The sequence below is a fragment of the Falco biarmicus genome, chromosome Z, assembly GCF_023638135.1.
Source record: "Falco biarmicus isolate bFalBia1 chromosome Z, bFalBia1.pri, whole genome shotgun sequence".
NCBI classification, from domain to species: domain Eukaryota; kingdom Metazoa; phylum Chordata; class Aves; order Falconiformes; family Falconidae; genus Falco; species Falco biarmicus.
The window spans coordinates 47,841,459-47,862,367 of NC_079311.1; positions in this window are offsets into that span (position 1 = coordinate 47,841,459).

Sequence of the window (20,909 nt, forward strand, 5' to 3'; positions counted from 1 at the left end):
CTTTGAGATCATCAAGTCCAACTGTTAACCCAGGACTGCCAAGTCCACCACTAAACCGACCACTGTATGGGCATACATCCAGAGACAGTTATAAAATAAGCATATTTTTTTTTAACAGTTTTTCTTTACATTTGTGGTATCTTTCAATACCAAATGTTTAAGTCTTTTGAAGGGAGAAAGGAAAAGGAGAGGACACATGGAACCTCAGTAATGTTTTAATACAAGAGAAGTACTGTTCTGGAAAAGCTGTCTCCAGTATATCCTTACAGTATGTGGCTAAAGAATTATCAAATACAGACACTTCGATTTCCAAGAAGATAGTTCTTTGGGAATATATTCTGCTGTTTCTGCTGAGATTGGCCTGCGCTATCATCCATGGACTTCACTGAGATTTACACCAGTAAATCTTAGGGCTGAATTTGTCATGAATGAGGACCTAACTCTTATATCTGTACAACAAAGATTATGGCTGTTAGAACACCCCTGTGTATGGGTAGCCTGCTTGAATCTGATTTTTAAATAACCATCAAATACTCATATCATAAAAATCAAGGCCAAATAAGCTGTCTTCAGGTGGTCATACAGTAACAGTGGCTTCTGAAAGAGCAGTTGTGAAGAGTCTTTGCACTGGCAATGCTTTTTAAAGAAGAAATGTCTGCTTTCTTACCCCTAAGCAGGGAGAAGGTTTCTCTGATGGACTGTCAAGCATTTCTTCAGAAGAGGGGGGACTCCCCCCCTCCCCACAAAGCTTGGGAGCAACAGTCACCCCCCCATACAATCTAAGCATCCAGAAAACCTCAAAAAGAAGGCGTCTGACCAATTTACACTTCCCAAAATTCAACATTTTTTCCTGTATTGTACGCTTCTAGGAGAGGGGAACAAAGGCAAATTGTCCTTTAAGGCAATCAACAGCAGAGAGCTGACTCTACGTGAAAGCATCTTGTTTCTCTTTTCTGTCCAGGCTTAAGCTGAACAGATGGAATATTTCTGAAGGGAGAAATCAGAAGCACTAGAAATTTTTTTTTACTGCAAAGTAAAGTTACAAGGTATTTCACCAGCCTATCGACAGGGAAAAAGATGTATAGCTATTCTTTTCCTTTTTTCAGCACTTTTTCCTGTAGACTGTTCTTCTGGATAACTAAACCACTTCAGATGATGAACATGGAAACCAGCTAGTATCAAGAAAGTATGGTGAAGAAAGCAAGAATATACATTTGGCTCTATGATTCGCCCTGGAAGCTTTGCATCAGGACCCATTCTTGAATTGTCATCTCTTTGGTTCCATTGTTTGATGAGAAATCCTGTATGTTATCCTCTAATGAAACATGATATGGTCTGAGGCAAAAAACATCCCTACCATGCCATCAAAAACAAACAAAAACTCCAATGCAAGTAATTGTGGGTTTGAAGTATGGATTAACTATATATTTGCAGATGAACTGTATGGAGAAAAACGTCTATTAATTTCTTCACTATATGAATGGGGAAAGAAGAATTTTTATTTTCATTAGAATTCAGCATGCATCAAAGTTGAAAAATAGAGCATCTTCCTTCATGGCTGGAAGTGATAAGAAATTGATGAATTTAGAATCCTACTGTGTGTAGCAAGGAACCAGGCTAGGTAACTTATTTTCCTAACAGATAGAAACACACATGGAGTCAGCTAACAGGGCTGTATTGAGATCACTTTGAAACAGGATAACCCCAAGCAAGACAATCAACATTTAAATTCCCTTTCACTGTAAAGGAGTTATTTTCAGTGTTGCACAACATGTATTATAAGCCTCACTTCTCTTCCACTGATGGGATTTTTGTCTGCATCTCCAGTTTGAAACTGTGGCTGTACTGATGCCATAACCAAGTGTCTGAAAAGAAATTATTAAGTTCATTTGGAACAGAAAAACCAAGTCCTCTTGGAGCTCTCAAAGCAATAGTCTATCTTATTCAAATCATTTTCCCATGACTGTAGATGGAAAAAAACTATTGCACGTTTTGTCATCATGGTGTAAATTAAATATCCAAAGACAGATTTTAGTTCGACATACCTGCATTTGCCATCAGAACATATTTAACTGAAAGGCTCATTTTTCAGTTTGTATCATGTGAAGATGTGGTTAGTTGCTGATAGCTAATCTATGATGCCCATACTGCTTAAATTCAGCTGATAATATTGCACTGCAAAAAGACATTTATTCTTGTGTGACTACCTCATTCTAAATCTCAGATATATTGTTTTTACCCACCACTGCAAATCTGTGGACTGAAAGCATACTTCCAGTACTGTAAGCAACACCAGAGACAGAGTACACTTTTAGGGAAACACAGAATAAATCCATAGAAGTCAATGTTTGATTCCATATTTTCAGTAAACCAAAGCAGGTTTACTGCAGAGGCCAATTCTCCTATTTCTTTTAACAGTGAAGTTATATTAACAAGGATCTGATGGAGATGAGAAGAGAATCAAGGCAATCAATAATACAACAGACCACATAATGCATAAAGACATCTTTACAGGGATTTTAAATTAATGAAAACAGATGTCAGCTTGGATATAAAGAAAATCATTACTCTTAGCTAATAACACCCTCCTTCCCCAAACTTCAGTACAATTTGTTGCTGTCTGTGAACTTGGATTCTAATTTAACCTTCTGGCCATCGCCTCATCTCAGTTTATCACAGACATCAGTCTTCATAACTGTGTTTTGTGAAGAAGTTGTTCTCTCCTGCAGTGTCAGGGTCTTCCAGCCTGCACCTCCACAACAGTACGGGATTTTTTCCCCCTTACTAGCAGTTGAGAAAAATTATTTTTTTTCCCCTCTTAGAGATGTCATTTACAGACAAGCTGCCTTTGATTAGAACCTAAGACAGGATTGTGCTGATACACTGATAATTGAAAAGGAAGTATTTTAATTTCTCCCTTAATGCATAGAATCTGTAGTTAAAACTGTTGTTCCTTCTTTATCTTCTCCACACAGCTGGTGTGGCATGTCCACCAGGTTTCACTGCTGTGAGACATTTTATGTAAGAAATCTTAAGTGCACTTTCTGTGAACCTCCCCTTCCCCTCACGTTCCTTTAACATTTCACTGAAACAAGACAGACTTCCTGAAGATGGCAAACAGTTCTTCCCGATAAATAAAGTTATTGTTTTGTTTTATACATTATTTCTGGCATTAAGATCTTTATAAATCTTTCTTTAACTAAGGGACAGTCTAACACTCGTTGTGCAAATAATATATTTGTTTGCATTAATAATTTAGGACTGACTTTGACTTGACCCCATACTGTATCCCTCAACGGAGATTTGTGAATGGATATTTGTAATACCGGTGGACATTTTGCATTATACCAGTGGGAGTTTTCGTCACCAGTAGATGAACAGCAGAAATATAGACAGAATAAAACATGGCAGATATATGCAAAAGACAGATTGAACCTGATTTATTTAGCAGTTTATTATTTACTACAGCCCTCCTTGGTCTCTCTCGGGTATGTGAAACAGCATTATTTCCTGTAACAGTAAAGCAAAACTAGAGAAAAGGAGCACACATAATAAAATACCACTTGAATAAAAGAAGCTTAAATCAAAAATGTTATTTCCTGATTCCTAAATACAGTATATTTTCAGAGAAGCCTTCAACAGTTTCTATTCTTGTCAATCCCCATGTGGAAGAAAGTAACAAGATTCTTATTCTTATTTGTTGTTACTGTTTTAGAGTGCCCACACGAGCGCTTGGCACTTTACAGGAGCATGGAAGGAAAAGGGGAACTCTCAGCCTTGACAGGTATGCAGATTCCAGAGCGAACAGTTGCTGGCGTAACAAACCCGAGCAGAAAAAGCCAAGCAGATACCTGAGTTACAGGTATAATTGCATGAACACTCAAACAGGCAGGACTAGTCTTAGAATTTTATCTTAAACATACAAAATGTTTTTTCCACTTCCACTCCCCCCCAAAATATTTATCATGGACTTATGCTCTCCACAGACTCACACACCAGATTTTCAGCTACCTGGCAATGTAGAAATGTCTACCAAGACACCAACCCACTCTGCATTTACAGTTGCAGAAAGCACTAACCAGTTTGAAAAGCAGGAGGAAAGTGTATGCTTGTATTTCTGTCACTTTAATAGAGAAAAGTTTTCCCCACCTCCCCACCCCAACATTTAGGAAAATCAGAGGGGATTGTGTGGAACTGTTGGAGCTAGTGGAGATAACCTCTGCTTAGAAAACCAGCGGTGGAGAAAAGAGATGGAGAGAACCTACAGCCAATAGTTGAATTAATCTGTTTGCCATATATTTAAAAAGATGAAATATTTGCATTAGGCATGAAAGAGTAAAAATTTGGGTCCTGAAGAAGTGATGAAGGCAAAATTTTAGCACTGGAAAGCCTAGCAATGAATGGGATCTTACATATCTTCTCAGAGTACTGGGTTCTTCCTCTAATGTGACCACAGATAACTATGTACACCCAGGGAAGAAAATACTCCCTTACAAGATCCATTCCTGGTTTGTAACAGAGGGGAAATACCCATGGCTTATCAGGTCATTTCTTCCCAGATAGTCAGCTCCTTCTTCAAGCACCTGATATTTTATTTTCAGAAGGGTACTGGGATCTGGACCAGAGTTTCCAAAGCTACCTTCCACCTGAAATGCAGGTACCGAATATGCAATACTACACACTGCTACCATGACTGTGTTGTGTGACACTGTTGCTCCTGGATACCTTTCTCATCTATTATTCCCTTTGTCAATCATTGATGTACTGCACTGTTTAGGGCACAGATGATTTTTAGAAAGTTAACTACCTGAGGTGATGCTTAGCCTGATTCATCTTTATTTAAGCTGAGTGCAAATCTTGGCCAGCAGCAGATCATTTGTTCAACAGTTGAAACACCCAGTTATTATGACTAAGTTTAATGTGTTTTCTTGACCTAGACAAAGTATAAACTCTGCTACATTAACTTCCTCACAGCATCATTGATCAACCAAGAAATGGAAAACAATTGAAATACGAAAAAAGTCAATGGGATATTTTATTTTCTCGATAAGGAAAATGAAATTACTCATCCTTTGCTTATTTTGAAAATTTTGACATCTGGAGTTCAGTTATAACTATCTAGGCATGCTTTAAAATAGAAGTTACCTGATATTAACAAAATCATGAGAGAGGCTGAATGAATAAAGTCAGCTCTTGGGCTATAGTTTGAAATTTGAGAGAAGCACTGTGAAGATACAAGCTAAATTCAGTGAAATTTTCCAGACTGAAAAGGACTATGTAAATTATAGACACTCTTAGCAATGCAGAGTCACTGTTGTTACTGGTTTAAAATGAAAACCAAAACCAAGGTACAATGAAACAGTGTTGTGAACCAAGTATAATCCAGTGATTTTCTCCAGGTTGTGGTTTTTTTTTATTCATCAAGGCCTCATGCTCATTCATGGTTAAACAGTTACACTGGTATGGAAGAAATTTGTATAGGCTTTTTTTCCCCCCTACTTTTCTTAGTTATTTCTTTTGGAACAAATCCTGCCTCCAGCCGAATTTAGAAGGCAACATACCTTTCAGAACCACATCACATCCTCACTTTCACTAAAGAGTCACCCAGTTGTCCTGCAAGCTCCATCTACTTGGGAATCAGGAGGCAACTCTGATGAATGTCTCCTAAGAAGGACAGGTGTAATCTCTGTGGCTTTGGGAGGAGAAAAAGGTCTCTGCCTGATATTCTTAGAAAGCACATATAACCTCAGGTTGACCTTCTGTATTAGAATGAATCACTGACTGTCATGCACAGGCAGAGAATCAGGAACTGGAGCCAAAAATCTTGTGAGTTATTGGCAAGAAGCAATGAGTGGAGAAAAGCAATAGTATTTTGCTTCTCTATTTGCTGCAAACTACACAGTTTTCATATGCTTGAAGAAGCGTAGTTTGAAAGGAAAAGTGCATGTAAAAGATATGGACAAATTTTCCTTTATGTTATTAATAGATTTGGCTAAGCATCTCTCCTAAGCTACATTTAACCAGTTATTCTCTCACTGTTTATTGATGTTTAATTCCTAGCACTTTGTGTATATTTTTGAATAAAACTTTTGCAGCTACTAATGATAGCAAATTTCATATTTTTCCTGTGTTTAGGGAAGACAGTCCTCTAAGGAGCAGACTGAGGAGTATGGACTAATTTCTCTGTTGATAAAAAAGCCACCTAGAAGTTATGTTCCAAAAATACTTCCAACTAATGTCAAGGGAATTAAAAATTTAACCTTTCCTTCATAATCTTCTGCTTTGGTGATGCAGTATAAATGCTGTATTATCTCCAGAGGTAGGAGATCTAGGAAAATTTCTTAAAACACTCAAAAACCCCAAACTAACCAATGCAGAATTTCTCTATTCCTCATCAAAAATTAAAATAAAAGTCAGAAATTATTCATGAGTGATATGGAGCAGAGGAATACAAACAGTACTTTCAATATATAGTATGTGTACAATATGAGCAAGTTTACCAGAAAGATTATGTTTGAAGAAAATAATTCACTTGCATTGTCTTAAAATATGCCAAGAGAGTCAACCAGAGAATGAAAGATCTTATATTTCGGGGTGGGGGGAGAAAAAAAAGAAAAAAATTGGATTGGAAGAAACAGTAAGAAGTTATGTACAGCAAAAACCTTGGAAACACTTCCATTTGCTTTTTATCTCTTCTTAGCCTCCCTCTCAAGCCATTTTTTGTCTCTGGTTCACCCCACAGTATCTTGTCTCTCCATTTGAAAGAGGGACATCCCTGCCCTTCCAGTTCACGCTCAGTAGTTTGTGAACAAAACATTTCTTGGGCAAAACTCTGGTAAAGCTTTTTAGCCCACATTTGCTTGCTAAATCACTTCCTGTTGCAAAAAGACATGTATTTGAACCAAATCAAGTTCAATCTGCAATACTATTTACCAACTGACAGTGTAAAAACAGATGCTTTGTGAAAAGCTTTCTCAAAAGAAACAGAGAAAAGGTTCCCTTCTGATACTGTTAGGTGATTCTGTGTTTGAACATAGAAACTATTGCATTAGTCAGTAAATAAAAGCTTTCTTTGACAAGTGGGGCTGAGGGGAGGAAGAAAAGAGAGACATCAACAAAGTGAAAATTTAGAATTCCATATAGATTTTATATGAGAAATCATTTTAGGAAAGACTCAAATGAATGTATCCTAAGCCAATATTAGTAACAGCAAAAAAAGAAAAAGGAAAAAATCTGAAATGCACTCTGCCAAGTTGCAAGCCAAACTCGTTTTCGCTGATGCATCTCACCAAGTCTGAGGTTATCAATTAAATTATAGGTGCTACAGTGGAGACTCTGTTAGACCTTTAACCAGGGAAGTACTTGTAAATGCTGTTCTAATTTATGCACAGATACTGATGCTAATCAAGTAATAGCAGAGGTTATCTCCAAGTTATGGAGCTATAATCGGCTCCCTTGTGTTCAATAAATGTCACAGCTACAGTGTGTCAAGTTAATGTCACACTACAGTGGGAAATGGTGATTGTTGCAAATATAATCGTAAGTCACAGGCAATTTGGATTATTACAGTCAGGTACGGTGCATGGAGAAATTACTTAGTCCATAATAACTTTTTAAAGTTACTACCAGACATTTGAAAATTATGACTTTTCCACCTCTGCTACAATATACTGTCTGTCCTGTTCTTAACCTGCAAGTGATCCAGAGGTAACACTATAGATTTAAACTTGTCATTCTAAAAACAATTTAATGTCAGTTATTTTTTCTTGTGCTTTTCAGGTATAGGAAATCACATTAAGATACATTGTGCTGGTAACAAACACAGGGGAAGTTCTCATTCATGGCAGAGGCTTACACCGAGTCCACTTTGTCTGGATTTGCCGAAACCAGAACACTCCTAAAGGAGAAGTATGCTTATGCTCTCCTCTCTCTCTCTGCTCATTGCTGATGCCAGGCACACTGTTCTTAAGGCAAAGCTTAATGCTGGTGTTATATTAATAGGTGTTACATAGAGAAAGACCATTATTGAACAGAAACTTTTATCCTGTCTTGGAAGGCTACTTTTTCTACTTGAATAAAGATGAAACAGTAAAATAGAGCATTCCATTTAATCATGGAGTAACCATTCCCGCAAAATCTGTCAGCATTCGCAAGAAGGTTATATTGTCCAGAACAGCTTCATTCACATTTTCCACTTTCTTTCTCCCTAACCACAAGAAAAAGAAATAAGAGAAGTAGCCACACTGTGGCAATACTGATGACCTGCTCACGTTTCAGGAACTTCTGTCTGCTAGTTCTAAAAAGTATCTCAAAATCCAGAAGGTTGATTGGAGATGACATTTTAGCAGCTTGCTCTCTCACGAGGTTAGCACATGAAGTCCCCAGAAGAGCGTAACGCACTGACAGAGGACTGTGTTCTATTCCCAGGTGGGTCAACAGAGGTTTTCTTGTTCTTGCAAGCCTTAACCTGAACAGCTTCTGCAAGCCATGCCCTGGAAATGGCAGGTGGGAAGTGCTAAATGTTGCAGACCAGTTTTAGTGGGAAAGCCCCTTGCAAAGGTGCCCTCCTTGGACCTCAGTATCAGCTGGGGGTAACCCTCATCAGGTCACTGGAGTGACAAAGACCATCAGACTAACAGTGCGAAGCTGCTACCCACATAGCCTTGCAACTCCCTGTCTACCACAGAGAGCAACACCTTAATTCCTTCTACTGCTAATCTCTTTTAATAGATAATGGCCTCTGCAGAGAAGCACTGAACGATGGGTTACTTACAGTCTTAACACAGAGCCAGGCATTGCTACTGAGAGGAAACTGGAAGGGAAGATTGCGAGGAAATCCACCAGGATCTCTATCTGTATCTAAGCTGCTTGCCATTACAATGCCTGGCCATAGTAAATGGCATAGTAGATTTATTTCATTTTTATAATGTATGAATTCATATACGTAGGCTCTCAAATTCTCTTCTGCAATCCCATTAACAACCCTACACTCCACTGCATCTTCATAAAGTCATCCGCTTTAATTTAGAATGAACTCAGAATCACAAATCATGGATGCTGTCTGGGTCATTAACATAAACAGCTTCACAGTTGTATCATAACTTCATAAACTACCCTTGGTGTTAAAGAACTTACTTCTATGCCATCTTCTCTTTCCTGCAATACTATAATACTATTTGTATTTTACTAAAGATGAAATAATGGTCTCTCTAAACCAAACAGTCCTCTTGCTTAATCACCTTCAGATCCCTTTGCAAAACATCTGCTTTTCCCTGTGCAAACCCCCAGGTGGTTTTTTTGACCACTAACACAACATTTCTCACTTGATAATCATCTTCGCATCCACTTTAAAAGAAACTAGCCTGCTGCAGGTCTCCTAAGCCCCTCTGAGAATGTTTCTGCAACATTGTAATGCTGCAGGTTCTTTGACAGGTAACGTGGTTCTTCGAGAATGTGAAGACTAAGTATTAATAATGCTAGTATTTATTACATCTGACACAAAAAATTACAGTGAAAATTAATATACTTGGATAAAAAAATCCTGGAGTAACATTTTTTCCCAAAAATATTTGGCTTAAAAAGAAGTAATAAAACCCCAAGAGCACACATTATGGTAAGTAAATGGTAGATAAGATTTGTTTATTATTGTTATAAAAAGTATTAACAAGACAAACATTCTGATATTAAACTTTGGAAATACTATCAAGATCATTGTCAGGAAAGGACCTAGAAGTTTCAGAAGCAGAGTAGGTGTTCTAACAGGCTAAAGACCAAGGAGGATAGCTATCTATTTACGTAAATGCACAACATTAATCCAGCCCCACAATCCCTGAATCATTTCAGTAGTCACCAGCTGGGGATTGCAGAAGGTTCTCTGCAGCCAGGCTCTGTGTATATACTTATTTGCATAATCATCGCTACTTGACATCCTTTAGCAGTACTACTATGCTTCATGCGGTTTTAATTTAGTTTGCCAACAATTTCACTGCTCATATTGGCAAGTTTTTAAAATATGTTGTCTTTTTCCCCTGCATAACTCTAACCACAGGACAGGCTTTTCTACTCCCTCAGGGTGTTCTCAAGTACAATTAGCTCATGGCAGAACTCTCCACAGGTGACAGACAGCAGTTGTCCAGGAATAGCATAACATTATGGCACAATTCCCTGTCACATGGAGAGATTTCCTTCCTCCACACAGAATTAACAAATATTTTAACAAAGCATAGATCCACATAGAAAAGAAACCATAATTCATCCAGTGGGTTTTCAAGATGTCATGATTCACACCAGTAATATAGAGAATGACAAATCAATTGCAAAGAAATTTTGTTGCTTCTAATATTATTAGTGATTTTCCAAAGTGTTTCAAAAATATCTTATTGAGCATTTCCTAGAACAGATTGTAATTTACAAGACAGAATACTAAGCTTTCTAGAGATATTTTATATTTCAATGTATAAATAGATTATTTGTTTCAGAGAAACAAATGCAAGACATTTGGTAAGTTCAGTTCAATATTCTTTTATGTGTGTTTTTTAAAGGAATAAATGCAACAGCCCTGTAGAGGGGCATGTCAGATGAAATTTTCCTCTGTGTGTCATCCCCCCCTCCTCCCTCACAGCCCCCCCCCCCAAACCCTTTAAGTTTGTTTATCAACTAACACTTGTACAGAAGTGGAAATATGTCCCCCAGGCACCATCTGGGAGACCTCTGAGTGTCACCTTCAGTAGAAGTCTGCCTCAGAACCATTTACTGAACAGTAGTGAAAGGTTTCTAAATACTGTTCAGAAAGATTGTGTTTGAAGTGAAGAACACGATGGAATCCAAAAGAAAGATCAACTTTAAGTAAAACAAATAAAGAAGGAAACATTGAAAATATAGTGGACCAGGAGTACTTGTTAAAGAATAAACCAGACCTTTTCCTGAAAGGAACAATCCATGGGATTTATTTTTTTTTGTAGTTTTATATTTATTTGAATTTGCTGATGTAAATGGAACAACAGCATAAAATTTTTCCAGAAAGCCTTCAGAGGTGAATTGACTTTGTTCACTTACAATCATGTGATGTGAAATCCAGTAATTGCATGTACTGTGACATAAGTTGTACAACAGGTATATGCAGATTAAACCACTTCACCACTTACCTTGATTTTGATATAGGAATGACTAGTTTTGCAAAACCAGTAGAAGAATTTTACTACACGGGAAGAGGGACTGCAGCTGAAAAGTATTCACAAGAACTTTGTAAAATAATGCTGTCCATAGAACCAGAATATTATTCTTAATGCTGTTTGTTATTGCATACAGTAGACCTGTTTATGCCGGAACAATTATGAACTTTTCAGCAAAAGGAGACACAAAATATTATATGCTCAATCATGCCACATTACATTTAGGTAATTTCTGTTTTCTTTCTGAATTGGGCCTGGTGAATTTATTTGAATTGCTTCTTCCCATAACAGCCAAAACATCCAGGTCTGATGTCCTTTGAAAACAGAAGTGTGTTGCTTAGAGGGAAATATGTAACATCATGATCCAGAAACATTGCAACAGCAGGAAAGAGATAATAGTGGAAATGGATGAAAAGCATAGCAATGGCCATTCTCCTTAGGAGGCCCTGCTAGTGCAAGGAAAGCAGATAGAGCAAGAGTTATTGCTTCGTGTCTTCATATCGTGACTTCTTTCAGTAATGGCAAAACCCATTCACAGGTGTTGGATTGGATCATGTTATTAGAGGTCAACTAGTGATTTTCCAATGAAGAAAGGGTGACCAAACCCTGGAAAACACAGTAATGGTGTTGCAAGGTTGGAAATTAGCTAGCATGTCTCTTCCCTGGAGAACCCACAGGCAACTCCTACAGCCTCAGAAATGTCTGGGCACAGCCGGGGAATCCAATGGAGGTGCTGAGTGAGTGCACTCATGCTGTGGAGGCAGGAAAAGGATGCCAGCTTAACCCTGTCAAAGAAAAGCTCAGCAGAAGCCCTGTTGCTTTATTCCAGCTGTGAAAAACTGAGTTGCAGTTTCCAATGACAGTGTAGAGAAGGCATTGTCCACATTCCTGTATCAATGGTGTAGTCTGCTTTGGTATTGTGATGGAGGGGTGGGTGCATGGATAAATATATGTACAGGACTATAGACTGCTTTCAGTACCAAAGCTCTTACCATGCCCTAACTCCCACACAAATAAATCCTCTTACATCTTTAGGGACGTACAGAGTTCAACATCAGGGCAGAATCCTGCTGTTGGTTTCTATGCTTCAAAATAATGTGACATTGTTGGAGTACTGCAAGAGATGGACAATGCCGAAGCCTTTGCAAATCAAATTTCAGCACAAACACACGTATCCTCCCTATTCTGGAGAAGCAGGGCTAGGAATTGCAGAGTATCTTGTCTAGACCTCTTATGCAATCAGATGGTATGTATTTGCCATTGTGGCCTTGTTTTGCAGTGAAAGCAAGCCCTTGGTGGGAAAGGAAGTCAGAACGAATAATAAAATCTACCTCTAAAAATAAGATCAGCTTTACAATAGGCCTTTTGCTCTTACACTGTTTACATAGGCAAATTACTTGGCAGACTCTGCTCTGACAGCACAGAAGCAAGCTTTAGCCTGCTATTTTTGAGCCTCTTAGTCATCACAGGAGCTTTATTAAAAATGTATTTCCATTCTTCTGCAAACAAATACAAAAGTCTGGTCTCTGAAGATATCAGAGCCATTCATTTTTGAGGTTGGCAGCACTGACTTGAAGAGAAGTTACACATTATCTTTTTTTCAGAGCAAACTTTTTTTTTTAATCCACTGGAAATAATGAAATATTAAACATTGTACAAAAAAAAAAAAAAAACATTTTGAAGGGAAAAGAAAACAAATCACACAGTATGACTTGAGTTCACCGCAAAGAATCTTTCTGATGCTGTGGAGAAGCGTAAGAGAGTGCTGTCAACGCACACACACAGGCTACTTCTCCCATGCAGCCTCAATACTAAAGAATTCAGTGTTTCTAGGAATATAACTCCTATGTCTTGTAAGAAGCATGTATAACATGTGACCAGCACAGCGGCTGCTGGCTGGTGGTTCAGCCGTGTTACACATTCAGAACAGATTCACCTCATATTTCGCCATAAACCACCACTGCCAAATTTCAGATGGCTTTGCCTGGTACAGCTCTGAGGCAGGACAACAGAAAAGTTACCCCTTGGCATGGATGTTCCTGCTTGTTTGATGACCACTACCATCTCTGCTTAGCACAACATTATCTACATACATGGCAAAGGTTTTCCAATATGATCAGGTTTTGGGTTAGTTTTTTGGGGTTATTTTTATGTTTAGGCTTCAATTAGATCTTACGATTAAAAAAACTTCAATGAACAGGGAAATGCTAACCAGATAGTTACAGCTGTTCGAACAGCTAGTACCTTTATGCATTTCATTACCAAAACACAACACCTCCACCAACACCTCAGAGACAGGACACAGATCACCAAAATCACCAATTTCCTCTTCCCCCCCAGTGAGTCAGAGTTACAGTAACACCTTGTTCAAATGCAGTATAAAGGAAAAAAAACAACCAAATCAACAACCAAAACAACCCAGTATTTAATAGCCCTTGAAAGGTCTTGCTTTTTATCAGCAAGGAGCAAAGGCTTGATTCTACAGACTAGCTTAAAGTGTTTCTAAACTGAGCTACAGAGAAGATAATTTAAGATCCACTAAAATACTTTGACTACCTTAACTGCAAACCATCTATGGACTACTTTGAGAAGAAAGGCAAGGAGTCATTCTCGGATGTCTGTTTAAAGGGACCAAAAGTTCTTCTGGGTAGGGCAGATGGGAAGGTAGTGAGACTGTGGGTGCTGATATCTCCCCTCCTAGACGGAAGTAATTGGGGCACCTCTACCACCTCCAAGGAGTAAGCACAGAGCCAGACAGCATGCAGCAGCCCCAAGACTGCAGCTCTGCCTCTGGAGGGCTGCATAATGGCAGGGACCCCTCCATGCCATGGCTGCCTGCAGAGCCAGATCCCCCCGGCTCCGTCACACTGGTCCCATAGGAGGCATGTACAACACTGGTGTGAATAAAGGCTCACATTTACCCCGCCACAGCATGCATAGAAGAAAGAGCAGAGAGCAAGCGACAGACACCAGTACAAAAAATACTACACACATAAAGCTCAAACACTGCCCTTGGTTGCTAGACAGCTGTACTATTGATTTGTAAATATGATCAGAGTCAGAGAGGACAGACTTGGGTTATTAAAGCCTGGAAAAATAGATATTTTCCTTATAACTGCAAGGATGTGAATTCACAAACACTGAGGCAACAGAAATAGACAGGGCCTTGAAGGCATCATCAAAAAACTGGGAGGCGTACAGTTAATGAATTTTGTCCCACTACTTTTTCCATAATATTATTATTTCTACTGTTAGAGATTTGTGATCCCTTTTCAGACTTCATTGTAAAGGCAATGCAATGCCTATGTCTTACAAATATAATCTATAAATTAATCCAAATGTTGAGGTCCATCTTTAGATGGACTTTTCATGTGTGCATATTTGACTTCACAAAAATAATTCATTTCAAGTTTTGAAATGTGTGATCTGATATGAATTTTAAATACTTGATTTCAGAATGTTCAGCTAGTATTAACAAATTCCAGTTGGTCATATAAATCACCATGTATATTTCTTATTCAAGTGGATGAGCAAAGCTTACCCAAGTGTTGGGTTTGTGATAACATATACTTAGAGGATCTGAGCTAAAATCTTGCTAGTTACTGGCAGGAGAGCAACTGGATGATCAATTACTGGCTTTTCTGTTTTCCCAAGAACACTCTGGCTATTAAAACTTAATGGCTTCATTGTCTGCAGAAAACAGACATTTTTATTTGAGGTTGTATCTTATACAGTATTAAAGGCAAAACAAATCCATACAGTTCTTGCCCAGCCTTGGTTTAAACCAGCTTGTTTTAACTTGGTTGCAGTTCTGGAGAGAACATGTTCATGCGAAAAGGGGAAATAGTACTGGAATGAACTTCCTTCCCTTCCCAAATTCATAGAAGAATGAGAGCATAGTTACTGGTTTGGGTCTGGTGAGGCCACTGGAGAGAGTAAGAGCCAGGCAAGAGACAGCTGCCCACAATCCAGCACATGCAGATGCTGGCTGTTCAGGGCATGGTCTTCCATGAATGGTACAACACTCACTACACAAAACCTTTTGAGAGGACACTGAAGCCAGTGGGCCAACATCCTCCCATGCTAACTTGGGACTGCAGTCCTCTGGAGACCTGTTCTTTCCCTAGATCCACTCAGGATATAGATGGCTGAGCAAACTCCCTCTTTTACTTATTAATAAAAGTGTAAGTCTAAACCAAAATATTTTTAACACTAAAATTATATCTTTTAATGAAAAAAATGCATTGCTTGACCTATCTACATCTTATTCTCTCCTCCCCTGACTGAAACAGGACTTCTTACAATCCTGTAGGATAAAATGTAATAGTATGGTGACCATACAGATTCACAGAAAAACAACTATATGCATGGTAATGTTGGAAAGCTCATCCCGTCTGTTAATTCATCTCATTTACTTGAAATACATGAGTAGCAGTTGGGAACCTGGTTCCCTGTTGCTGTAGTGGCTCTTTATAAAAGCACAAATGTAGCAGTAGCCTGCCCTTTGGCCTTCTCAAGAGATGCTTATCTGTCTGCATACTGAATAGCTGGATTAAAGATCAGCAATAATTGATGTGGCACCGAGTCACCGTTATGAGAAACCTATTAAACACAGCTAATAAAGGGACAAAGCAGGACCTGTTCTTCACCGTTCTTAAATTTTGGGACTTTCTACAAATAGCAAAGCAACAGAGGCACCTCCAAACAGGTGCTGGATGTGTGTGATTTCACACTCAGCGTTTCACCTTTATCATTCCCATTTTAGTATTCATTGCCTCCTGTGAAGGAAGTATCAGATATCCAGACAAGGGGCAGGCATGAAGTTGAGCACTACATTTCAAGGTGCCTGTGAGCAAACAGTCCCTGGAGAGCAGACAGAACTGTAGCCAAAATGAATAGCAAACTACCTATATGAATCAACCTATTTATCAAATATTTGTGATTTATGAGAGCAATTTGAGAAACAAAGATTAGTTGCAAATTATTTCAAAGCTTAAGCTTGTAGGACGCTGTATCATTAGCAGGACAGATCTGACCAGTTCTGGATATAGCCCTGATTCTATATATTTAACAGGACAGTTTTCATAGGATCCTTTCTTATAAAAATACACAGCAGAAACAACAAACATCAGAATTTCTTGTAGTGCCACAGCTTTCCAGACAGCCTAGTTTGGCTGTCAGTACCATTAATGGTGAAAATCCCACAGGATTTCAAGAGACATCAGATGATTCAGGACTGAGCACTTTCTAATTTATACCAGACCTCAGCGTGGAACCTGTTGTATGTGTGAGCACTACCTACTATTGCTTTTAAAGGCCTACATCCTTCATGTTTAACCTGCTATAAGCACTATTGTACTTTCTCTAACATGTTTCCAAAATGTTATCAGTACTCATCAGTGTAGTAAATATATGGCATGCTGATGCCTGAGGTAATTTTGTTAATAATAAACAAAACTATTGCAAGGATTAATGCTTTAATCAGGATTTCTGTTCTCTGTTTTGAGCCCTCTGTAACTTAAAATGGTCTCATCAAGCTCCTTGTCATTATGCATTCTACATCACATATTTTCTGCCCCATATTTTATGTTCTTCTGTCGTCCTTTATTTATTTTGTTGGATGTCTCACATTTTGCATAAATATATTATTTCTTGAGTCATTGAATAGCACATTGAAAAGTATAATGAAGACAAGTCATAAAAGTCATCTTCCAGTCATTATCTATATTGCTATAAGGCAATAGCAAAGACAGATGAGGTATTATTAATGAAAACCTGATCAAAAAGAAAAGGCAAGATAATACCAGCATAATTGTGCTAGATATCTGCAGGTATGATACAGTAAAATGTTTTTATACTCACTTATACCAGTAAGGGAGACAGAAGGGTAGACCAGCCATTTTTGAAAGTGACAGAGGATATCTCCTTTTGAAAAATTTGACTGACTTTAGCTATTTTGTTTTGTTATACTTAGTAAATTCCCTTTCTGACAATTTCAGTCTCTCTACTACAGTAATAAAATCAATATATTCAATTTTATATGACACATTGAAAGGTGACAGATGCAAGGGAAGCTTAGGTAAAGGTATGGTATTATATGAAAACACAACAAACCTTTAGTGGAACAATTCACAGATTATTTGAAATAAAATTTAGCTTGTTCTTTTCCTTTCAAATTATGAAGAGGACTGACCAGATCATGTCAAATTCTCTTTTCCCGGGAAAAATATTGCACAACTTAGGGTTTGCACAAGCTACTTCTTTCACCAATGATCAATTACTAAATTTAGTAGTATTTGCCTATCCTCGTATTTTGGTGCAGGTTTTTACTGCAAGCTGTATCTCTTGACTTCTAACATCCCTGCCCTGCCAAACAACAACTGCCATTAGGTGCTTCAACTTACCTGCTCTGCCTACCTTAGCACAAAAGTCCATCCTACTGCAGCCCAAATGGCATGGCTCAACTGCAGCAAGGCAGGATTTGAAGCTGCACCTACACAAAGCCTAGGGCTGACATCGGCTAATACATTTATTGCAAAAAATCAGTGCTGATCTGCTGTATGAAGTGGCACCACAGGAATGCTCTATGAATGGGCCCTCCTATTCTGAGAGTGCAGTTTGTTTCCAGTACCCTTTCCAGACCAGTCAGCACATTATGATGGCATCTTTTTTATAGCTGGACTATATAGCATTGCTCGCTGAAATATGGATCAGTTGCCAGGCCAGTGCTGGCCACACCAGCAATAGTAATGATATACTGGGAAAGCAGAGCAGGCAGATAGAAGACCTTACAGAAAATCTAAAAGTATTAGACCTGTGGAGATCTGGGGCTCTTTGAACTCACCCAGCTACTACCTGAGCCTAGCCTCCACTGGTTTTACACACCTCTGCAGGACTCTTTAGCAGCGGTGTTTCAGTGGGTCGCACTCTGTCCTTGGTGTCTGCCTTCAGCGCAGCATGGACTTCCAGCAGATGAGAAAGCTGTATCTCTATCCCTTAGCTGTTGTAAAGGGTTGCTGTGGCTGGTGCTGGTGGGTTCCTTGCCCCCCAGCTCAGCCCTTCTCCCCCTCCAGCCTGGCCACTTCCAACCACCTAGGAGGGCTGAAATTCAGTGGTTAGTGGAGCAATCTGAAAACTGTACTAGTTTTGCTGAGACAATAGACGTTGTGTTCAGTAAGCAAACAGCTAACTTCTTAAACCACAGCAAATCAGCTGTGGAATTACACAGGATTTTGTTACACACTAGCCAGTACAAGAAAAAAACAAAGCCAACACTTAGGATGAAAAAAAATCACTCCAGGGTTCAGTATTCATCTTCAGTGGCCATCTGAAAACCGAATTGTATTCATTTGGCTTCCCAAAAAGCACACCACAGAGGTAGTTGATGAGAGTAACAGCTGGTGCCCAGGACAGAGAATCATCTCTCTGTCTCTCTCTCTCTGTCTCTCTCTCTCTCTCTCTCACACACACACACACACACATGCACGCACGCACACACACACACGTGCACACACACAGACACAGAAACACACACAGACACAGGCACACACAGACACACACACAGACACAGACACACACAGACACACACAGACACACGCAGACACACAGACACAGACACAGACACACACAGACACAGACACAGACACACACAGACACACACACAGACACACACACAGACACACACACGCCTCCCTAAATGTAAATCAAGGGATGGGGTAGTCTGATCAGTAGGTGAGCGAGTGGAGGTCACTACAGAAGGATCATTAACTTCTCCTTGAAGTGACTTTTTTGTACTCAGCAAACCTGGTCAAGGCATGATTGTTGTTACCAGCCACTATGTTTTCTTTTGCTGTTTATCCCTGAAATTCATTTGCACTGGGTGGATTTGCAGCCAAGCTCTTGTACAAGCTCAGAGGGACTTAGGACTAGGTTATTAATTTGTGTGAATTTTTAGCTACGTCCAATGACACTATTTAAAATTAATTGATGAAGGTATTCAGCTGATGTTTAACAAGACTTACATCTGCCGACGTGGTTAAGAAAATCAGGCAAAATCTGCACAACAAATATTATTTAAAACTGTGTTTTGAAAATGATTGAACATTCATTTTAGTAGTAAAATCTCATTCTAGAGGAAATACAGTACAAAGGCAATCACTAGGTAAAGACAGAACACTGTTTTCCATTTTCTTAGACCTGCTCATTTCTAATCTTGGCAAGTATCTCCTAAAGTAGCTTATTGAAATGAAACTGCTTGATGTTGTAATAGGATAACAGTAATAGAAATAAAATTCTAGAATTAACATTCATAATTTTACCATAAACTTGTATGGTTTTCAGCACTGTAAGACTTAATTTCTTCAACAGTTGTTCTCAATGAAGGTTACAATTACTCAGCTGTGTTTTTTCCTGCCCCTGAATAACGTTGAAAGGCAATTGAAAATGAATGTTTGCATTCATGAAGCAACACAAGATTTGTAGGGGAAATAATTCTTTTCAGCAGCCCAGTAGAGCAGGGAGACCTCTCCAGAATATCACTCTGGCTGAGGCAGACTGGTAAATGCTCACCTGTTATGCAGAGAGCTATAGTCATAATTTTGCATTAAGACAGATGAACAGAAAAGATACGCACTGGAAGATTCACACCCACCCCATCCATTTCAGTCCTGCTCCTTACAAATATCCACACAAATACATAGGTCCATCATTTAAATGACCAGTTATTGTTTAGGAAATAGCCAAGAAAGAAGTATTTTCTTGTCTCTTTTTGAAAGCATAAGGGATTTTCATGATCTCAGATCCCTCATGATAGGCAAGAACAATCAGAAAAGCAACCTTTTCTGTGTCTACCTGCCATCATCATGACTTTACTGTGCTGTTTAGAAGTCTGGAAAGGTTGTGCTCCTCTGAGCTGAACACAGGCTCCCCAACACCCTTAGGAGGGTCTTTCCTCCTCTCCAGCTGCTGCATTACAGCCAAATTACAGCTCACTCTTTTGCAGTTATTCTCACAAAGTAAGAAACCACAGACCTCTATGACTAGATTCAAAGGAAGTGAAGTACACACCTTTTGTAAATAACAAATGGGCAAGGAAAACTAAAAGACAAAAATAAAGACAAGTCACCCAGGTAACCAGGTAGACCCACAAAACTACCATTAGCAATTCTGGTTGTTTGTGGTTACTTTGGACACCTCCAAGAGTTTTTCAAAATAACTTTTTTTAAAGGAATAAAAAATTGTGATCACATAAGTAGATTGCTAAAGTGGCATGGACAGCTGGTGCAATAACTATTAAAAGACCACAGAAATCCATCCTCCAAGAAGCCCTCTCAAAGAGAACATTTAACAGGAATCTATGTTGAATGTGCAGCCAATAAAACAGACTCCACGGATATATGTAGGTTTGTAGTACTTCAGGAGACCACTCCAAAAACCACAGGAGATATTTGAACCTGATCACAGCTGCTTATGATGGAAGGTTCGAGACCTATGGTTTTTTGCTTAGTAGTTTAATTCAGACCTAGCAAGACTGACTTCTTTGTGAATCTGCTTTCTTTGCATGCTTGTCTTGCTTCTATGCTTTCCCTTTCAACTTCTTAATCCTATTCCTGGGGTTTTCTTCTTTCTTCTATTTTTAATTCTTCTTGTAATCCATCTAACATAGTTTTACGCTACTAATAAAGAGTACCTCCTTATTCCTAATTCTGATTGATGCTTCACACTGTTGAATTAGAGCAG